Source organism: Syngnathus leptorhynchus, unplaced genomic scaffold (assembly GCF_054491065.1).
Source record: "Syngnathus leptorhynchus isolate UIUO unplaced genomic scaffold, UIUO_Slep HiC_scaffold_227, whole genome shotgun sequence".
NCBI lineage: Eukaryota > Metazoa > Chordata > Actinopteri > Syngnathiformes > Syngnathidae > Syngnathus > Syngnathus leptorhynchus.
This window is the reverse complement of record NW_028232194.1, coordinates 98,172-105,993: the sequence shown is the minus strand read 5'-3', so window position 1 is coordinate 105,993 and position 7,822 is coordinate 98,172. Positions and strand designations below refer to the sequence as shown.

At 61.2% G+C, this 7,822-nt stretch overlaps 1 pseudogene; it reads right to left on the bottom strand.

The window, feature by feature from the left end:
• LOC147037337 (18S ribosomal RNA) overlaps positions 1-17 on the bottom strand; it is a pseudogene marked incomplete at its 3' end in the record, with an annotated part of 1,122 nt that extends 1,105 nt beyond the window's left edge.
• Positions 18-7,822: the final 7,805 nt, after the last annotated feature.

The following is a 7,822-nucleotide window of genomic DNA, read 5'->3' as shown; positions in this document are numbered from 1 at the left end:
GCAGGATCAACCAGGTAGGAGAGAGGGTGGCTGGGTAGCGCCTCTCGCTCGCCGGCCCGCCGGAGCGGGGGCTCGCGCGACTGTTTTCCGGACGCCGGCCGCGGTTCGCGGGGGCTCTAGGTGGTCTGAGGCTGCCGCGGGGTGAGATGGATCGGGCTGGACCCGGCGCAGCCGAAGCCGAGGACGCGGAACCTCGAACGCGACCCTCGCGGACCCCCAAACGAGAGGAGCTGCGCCCGGCCTCGTAAGACCAGCCCTGTCCGGTGCTGAGTTTGACCCCGACGCCGCTGACCGCTGCCGCCGCCTTGCCGCTAGTGCCGCAAGGTTAGGCGAACAGGGCGGTAACTCGTGCAGTCGGTTGGACGACCTTGCGGTGGACAGGGTGGTGCGAATCCGGCGGGACGGCCCTTCGATGGAGCCCGCTGCAGGGGGACGTTCGGTGGGTTGAGCCGCGCTCGCCGCGGAACCTTCGAGCGCCGCTACTCAGCAAGTAAACGAGAGGGAGCTGCGCCCGGCCTCGTAAGACGCCTCTTCTCCGGTGCGAGCGCCCCGACGCCGCTGGCCGCCGCCGCCGCCTTGCCGCTATCCCGCCGCGCGTTTGGGGCCGGAGGGCGACCCGTAGGACGGCCACGCCGACTACACGACCGTTTGGCAGAGCGAGTGCAAGGTTAGGCGAGCTGGGCGGTAACTCGGGTTAGTCTGGGGAGACTCGCGGTGGACAGGGGGGCGCGAATCCGGCCGGGCGGCCCCATCGATTAAGCATTGGTAGGGAGCCGAGGATGAGCCGTGCGAAGTGGCCTCGGAGGCGGTCCGTGGGGGACGACGGGGGGGGACGGGCGTCGGCCCTCCGGCCCGAGCAGAGAACGTTCGGTCACCCAAGCGGGAATCTGCGCCCCGGCCCGAGTCGGACTCGGTCGGTGCGGCCCGCTGAGGCCCTCAACTATTCCCGTACGCGGGGGTCGGGAGCTGCGGCGCTGCGCCGGCGACTTACCCGCGCGAGGCACGCACTGCGTGCGGCCAGGATGCGGAGTTGGATCGGCGCTGGTTGGGAACCCTCGGGGAACGAAGGCGGACGGCGGCCAGCCGGCGCCGACGAACCCGTCGGGGAGGGGGCTGGTGGCAGGCGCGATCGGCACTATTGCTGACTGCCGGGAGGGAAGCTGCGCCCCGGCCGAGTCAGACTCAGCCGTTGCGGCCCCCCCGAGCCCGCAGCGCGTAGCGCGGAAGCCATACGCCCCCCCGATGCGGAGCGACAGACGCCCCCGCGACCGCGGTTGGTCGGGAAGGCTTTTCGGATAGAGGTCGGACGGTGTGTGTGGACGGCTTCCCGTGGTGCCGCCGCTATCAAGCCGGAGGGTTTGAGAAACGACATTCGCGGAAGGACCGGCGCGGCCGGCGGACGCTCGCACGCGCGGCGCCCGACACTCAGCCGCTCGCTCGGCCTCCGTGGATCGTGGCTAGGTGGGATGGATGCCAAACCGGGTCGTCTCGGTCTCGCCGCAGTACGGTCGCGCCGGGGCCTGCGGGGCGGCGCGGGGAGCGCACGCTCACGCAGCGGCCGGGGCGCTAGAGTGCGACCCGCAGTGGGTAGGAACCGTCCACCCGACGTCGGACGAGCCGAGGCCGATGGAGGCCCTACCAAGGCGGGTCATGAGTGCCAGTCGGTCAGTTGGGTGAGGGGGTACTCGGAGGCCCACCGGGAGCAGACGGGCGACCGGGGATGGGGGGCGTACGCGGGCGGGCGCCGGGAGAAGACGGCCCGTCCGGGGTCGAATCTCGGCCTGTGTTTTCGGAGCCGGCCGGGCATCACGCTCCCTCCTTGGATGGACAACATTCGTAGTTGACACTTTGTGTCATTTTATCCGAGCGGGCGGGCGCCTCGAGAGGCGGACCGTCCGGGGCGACTCTCGGCCTGTGTTTTCGGAGCCGGCCGGGCCTCACGCTCCCTCCTTGGATGGACAACATTCGTAGTTGACACTTTGTGTCATTTTATCCGAGCGGACGGGCGCCGCGAGGCGGACCGTCCGGGGCGACTCTCGGCCTGTGTTTTCGGAGCCGGCCGGGCATCACGCTCCCTCCTTGGATGGACAACATTCGTAGTTGACACTTTGTGTCATTTTATCCGAGCAGACGGGCGCCGCGAGGCGACCGTCCGGGGCGACTCTCGGCCTGTGTTTAAGGAGCCGGCCGGGCATCACGCTCCTTCCTTGGATGGACAACATTCGTAGTTGACACTTTGTGTCATTTTATCCGAGCGGGCGGGCGCCGCGAGGCGGACCGTCCGGGGCGACTCTCGGCCTGTATTTAAGGAGCCGGCCGGGCATCACGCTCCTTCCTTGGATGGACAACATTCGCAGTTGACACTTTGTGTCATTTTATCCGAGCAGACGGGCGCCGCGAGGCGGACCGTCCGGGGCGACTCTCGGCCTGTGTTTTCGGAGCCGGCCGGGCATCACGCTCCCTCCTTGGATGGACAACATTCGTAGTTGACACTTTGTGTCATTTTATCCGAGCAGACGGGCGCCGCGAGGCGACCGTCCGGGGCGACTCTCGGCCTGTGTTTAAGGAGCCGGCCGGGCATCACGCTCCTTCCTTGGATGGACAACATTCGCAGTTGACACTTTGTGTCATTTTATCCGAGCAGACGGGCGCCGCGAGGCGGACCGTCCGGGGCGACTCTCGGCCTGTGTTTTCGGAGCCGGCCGGGCATCACGCTCCCTCCTTGGATGGACAACATTCGTAGTTGACACTTTGTGTCATTTTATCCGAGCAGACGGGCGCCGCGAGGCGACCGTCCGGGGCGACTCTCGGCCTGTGTTTAAGGAGCCGGCCGGGCATCACGCTCCTTCCTTGGATGGACAACATTCGCAGTTGACACTTTGTGTCATTTTATCCGAGCAGACGGGCGCCGCGAGGCGGACCGTCCGGGGCGACTCTCGGCCTGTGTTTTCGGAGCCGGCCGGGCATCACGCTCCCTCCTTGGATGGACAACATTCGTAGTTGACACTTTGTGTCATTTTATCCGAGCAGACGGGCGCCGCGAGGCGACCGTCCGGGGCGACTCTCGGCCTGTGTTTAAGGAGCCGGCCGGGCATCACGCTCCTTCCTTGGATGGACAACATTCGTAGTTGACACTTTGTGTCATTTTATCCGAGCGGGCGGGCGCCGCGAGGCGGACCGTCCGGGGCGACTCTCGGCCTGTGTTTAAGGAGCCGGCCGGGCATCACGCTCCTTCCTTGGATGGACAACATTCGCAGTTGACACTTTGTGTCATTTTATCCGAGCAGACGGGCGCCGCGAGGCGGACCGTCCGGGGCGACTCTCGGCCTGTGTTTTCGGAGCCGGCCGGGCATCACGCTCCCTCCTTGGATGGACAACATTCGTAGTTGACACTTTGTGTCATTTTATCCGAGCAGACGGGCGCCGCGAGGCGGACCGTCCGGGGCGACTCTCGGCCTGTGTTTAAGGAGCCGGCCGGGCATCACGCTCCTTCCTTGGATGGACAACATTCGCAGTTGACACTTTGTGTCATTTTGTTCGGCCTGTGTTTAAGGAGGCGGCCGTCCTCCACTCGGTCCGTGTTTAAGGAGCGACACTCGCGCTCCGGTTCGGCCTGTATTTAGGGAGGCGGCCGTCCTCCGCTTGGTCTGTGTTAAGGGCGACACTCTGTCCATGTTTGAGGAGCCTGGCCCTGACGCTCCTCTCCGGCCTGTGTTTAAGGAGGCGGCCGTCCTCCCCTTGGTCCGTGTTAAGGGCGACACTCGGTCCATGTTTGAGGAGCCTGGCCCTGACGCTCCTCTCCGGCCTGTGTTTAAGGAGGCGGCCGTCCTCCCCTTGGTCCGTGTTAAGGGCGACACTCGGTCCATGTTTGAGGAGCCTGGCCCTGACGCTCCTCTCCGGCCTGTGTTTAAGGAGGCGGCCGTCCTCCCCTTGGTCTGTGTTAAGGGCGACACTCGGTCCATGTTTGAGGAGCCTGGCCCTGACGCTCCTCTCCGGCCTGTGTTTAAGGAGGCGGCCGTCCTCCCCTTGGTCCGTGTTAAGGGCGACACTCGGTCCATGTTTGAGGAGCCTGGCCCTGACGCTCCTCTCCGGCCTGTGTTTAAGGAGGCGGCCGTCCTCCCCTTGGTCCGTGTTAAGGGCGACACTCGGTCCATGTTTGAGGAGCCTGGCCCTGACGCTCCTCTCCGGCCTGTGTTTAAGGAGGCGGCCGTCCTCCCCTTGGTCTGTGTTAAGGGCGACACTCGGTCCATGTTTGAGGAGCCTGGCCCTGACGCTCCTCTCCGGCCTGTGTTTAAGGAGGCGGCCGTCCTCCCCTTGGTCCGTGTTAAGGGCGACACTCGGTCCATGTTTGAGGAGCCTGGCCCTGACGCTCCTCTCCGGCCTGTGTTTAAGGAGGCGGCCGTCCTCCCCTTGGTCCGTGTTAAGGGCGACACTCGGTCCATGTTTGAGGAGCCTGGCCCTGACGCTCCTCTCCGGCCTGTGTTTAAGGAGGCGGCCGTCCTCCCCTTGGTCTGTGTTAAGGGCGACACTCGGTCCATGTTTGAGGAGCCTGGCCCTGACGCTCCTCTCCGGCCTGTGTTTAAGGAGGCGGCCGTCCTCCCCTTGGTCTGTGTTAAGGGCGACACTCGGTCCATGTTTGAGGAGCCTGGCCCTGACGCTCCTCTCCGGCCTGTGTTTAAGGAGGCGGCCGTCCTCCCCTTGGTCTGTGTTAAGGGCGACACTCGGTCCATGTTTGAGGAGCCTGGCCCTGACGCTCCTCTCCGGCCTGTGTTTAAGGAGGCGGCCGTCCTCCCCTTGGTCTGTGTTAAGGGCGACACTCGGTCCGTGTTTAAGGAGCGGCCCTCGCGCTCCGGTTCGGCCTGTATTTAGGGAGGCGGCCGTCCTCCGCTTGGTCTGTGTTAAGGGCGACACTCGGTCCGTGTTTAAGGAGCCGGCCCTGACGCTCCTCTTCGGCCTGTGTTTAAGGAGGCGGCCGTCCTCCACTTCCTTCCATGCACCACCACATTCGCAGTTGACACTTTGCCATTTTTTCAGAGAGGTGACACTTAGTCGTTTTTTCGAAAGTTGACACTTAGTCGTTTTTTCGAAAGTTGACACTTTGCCGTTTTTTCAGAGAGGCGACACTTAGTCGTTTTTTCGAAAGTTGACACTTAGCCGTTTTTTCGAAAGTTGACACTTAGCCGTTTTTTCGAAAGTTGACACTTAGCCGTTTTTTCGAAAGTTGACACTTAGTCACTTTTTCGCCACAGTGACACCTCCAGCGCGTGCCACGGCGCTTTTCAGGTCTTCTATCCGACCTTGTGCTGTCGAGGACGGCGTGTCCGACGCCGTGGGGAGACCAGCACCATCTCCTCCATACTCGTAAACGGGGTGCTTTGGAAAACGGGGGGAAAGTCGATGAGTACACTGACTACTGGGACCATTTCATTGTACTCTGGCGCACCTGAAGACCAAAAAAGGTACTGCACCTTAGCCCGGGTACCTCACCCCCTGGTACCTCGAGGAGAACTTAGAAAAATTTCGACAAATTTTTGGTGAGCTCCAGGGAGAGAGGCTGATTTTTCGCTTTTTGAGGCCGACCGCCGAACCGGCGCGGGGCGGACTCACAAGCCCCGCAGAGCCGTGGGCACTTAGTCGTTTTTTCAGAGAGGCGACACTTAGTCGTTTTTTCAGAGGCGACACTTAGTCGTTTTTTCGAAAGTTGACACTTAGCCGTTTTTTCGAAAGTCGACACTTAGCCGTTTTTTTGGAAAGTTGACACTTAGTCGTTTTTTCGAAAGTTGACACTTAGTCGTTTTTTCGCCACAATTGGCTCTGAGCTCCAGGGGGAGAGCCTGGTTTTGCCTTATTTCAGGCCGGCTGGGGAACCGGCGCGGGTCGGATGCACGAGCCCGGCAGAGCCGTGGGCACTTAGAAAATTTTCGCCGATTAAGCTGGGACCTCCAGGCGGAGACCGGCATTCCTCGTCCTCGGGGTTCGACCCAGGAACCGGCGCTGGGCAGACGCCGTAGCCACGCAGAGCCGTGGGCACTTAGAAAATATTCGCCAAGTTGGCTCTGAGCTCCAGGCGGAGAGGCTGGTTTTGCCTTATTTCAGGCCGGCTGGGGAACCGGCGCGGGTCGGATGCACGAGCCCGCAGAGCCGTGGGCACTTTGCCATTTTCTCAGAGTCGACACTTAGTCGTTTTTTCAGAGAGGCGACACTCTGTCGTTTTTTCGAAAGTTGACACTTTGCCGTTTTTTCAGAGAGGCGACACTTAGCCGTTTTTTCAGAGATGTGACACTTAGCCGTTTTTTCAGAGATGTGACACTTAGCCGTTTTTTCAGAGATGTGACACTTTGCCGTTTTTTCGAAAGTTGACACTTAGCCGTTTTTTCGAAAGTCGACACTTAGCCGTTTTTTCAGAGATGTGACACTTTGCCGTTTTTTCGAAAGTTGACACTTAGCCGTTTTTTCGAAAGTTGACACTTAGTCGTTTTTTCAGAGATGTGACACTTAGAAACTTTTTGCCAAGTTGGCTGTGAGCTCCAGGAGGAGACCGTTATTTTTCGTCATTCGAGGCCGACTGCGGAACCGGCGCTGGGCGGACGCCAAAGCTCGGCAGGGCCGTGGGCACTTAGAAACTTTTTGCCAAGTTGGCTGTGAGCTCCAGGAGGAGACCGTTATTTTTCGTCATTCGAGGCCGACTGCGGAACCGGCGCTGGGCGGACGCCAAAGCTCGGCAGGGCCGTGGGCACTTAGAAACTTTTTGCCAAGTTGGCTGTGAGCTCCAGGAGGAGACCGTTATTTTTCGTCATTCGAGGCCGACTGCGGAACCGGCGCTGGGCGGACGCCAAAGCTCGGCAGGGCCGTGGGCACTTAGAAACTTTTTGCCAAGTTGGCTGTGAGCTCCAGGAGGAGACCGTTATTTTTCGTCATTCGAGGCCGACTGCGGAACCGGCGCTGAGCGGACGCCAAAGTTCGGCAGGGCCGTGGGCACTTAGAAACTTTTTGCCAAGTTGGCTGTGAGCTCCAGGAGGAGACCGTTATTTTTCGTCATTCGAGGCCGACTGCGGAACCGGCGCTGAGCGGACGCCAAAGTTCGGCAGGGCCGTGGGCACTTAGAAACTTTTTGCCAAGTTGGCTGTGAGCTCCAGGAGGAGACCGTTATTTTTCGTCATTCGAGGCCGACTGCGGAACCGGCGCTGGGCGGACGCCAAAGCTCGGCAGGGCCGTGGGCACTTAGAAACTTTTTGCCAAGTTGGCTGTGAGCTCCAGGAGGAGACCGTCATTTTTCGTCATTCGAGGCCGACTGCGGCACCGGCGCTGAGCGGACGCCAAAGCTCGGCAGGGCCGTGGGCACTTAGAAACTTTTTGCCAAGTTGGCTGTGAGCTCCAGGAGGAGACCGTTATTTTTCGTCATTCGAGGCCGACTGCGGAACCGGCGCTGGGCGGACGCCAAAGCTCGGCAGGGCCGTGGGCACTTAGAAACTTTTTGCCAAGTTGGCTGTGAGCTCCAGGAGGAGACCGTCATTTTTCGTCATTCGAGGCCGACTGCGGCACCGGCGCTGAGCGGACGCCAAAGCTCGGCAGGGCCGTGGGCACTTTGCCACTTTTTCGCCACAATTGGCTGTGAGCTCCAGGAGGAGACCGTTATTTTTCGTCATTCTAGGCCGGTTGCAGAACCGGCGCGGCTCGGATGCACGAGCCCGCAGAGCCGTGGGCACTTAGAAAAATTTCAGAGAGGCGACACTTTGCCATTTTTTCAGAGAGGTGACACTTAGTCGTTTTTTCGAAAGTTGACACTTAGCCGTTTTTTCGAAAGTTGACACTTAGTCGTTTT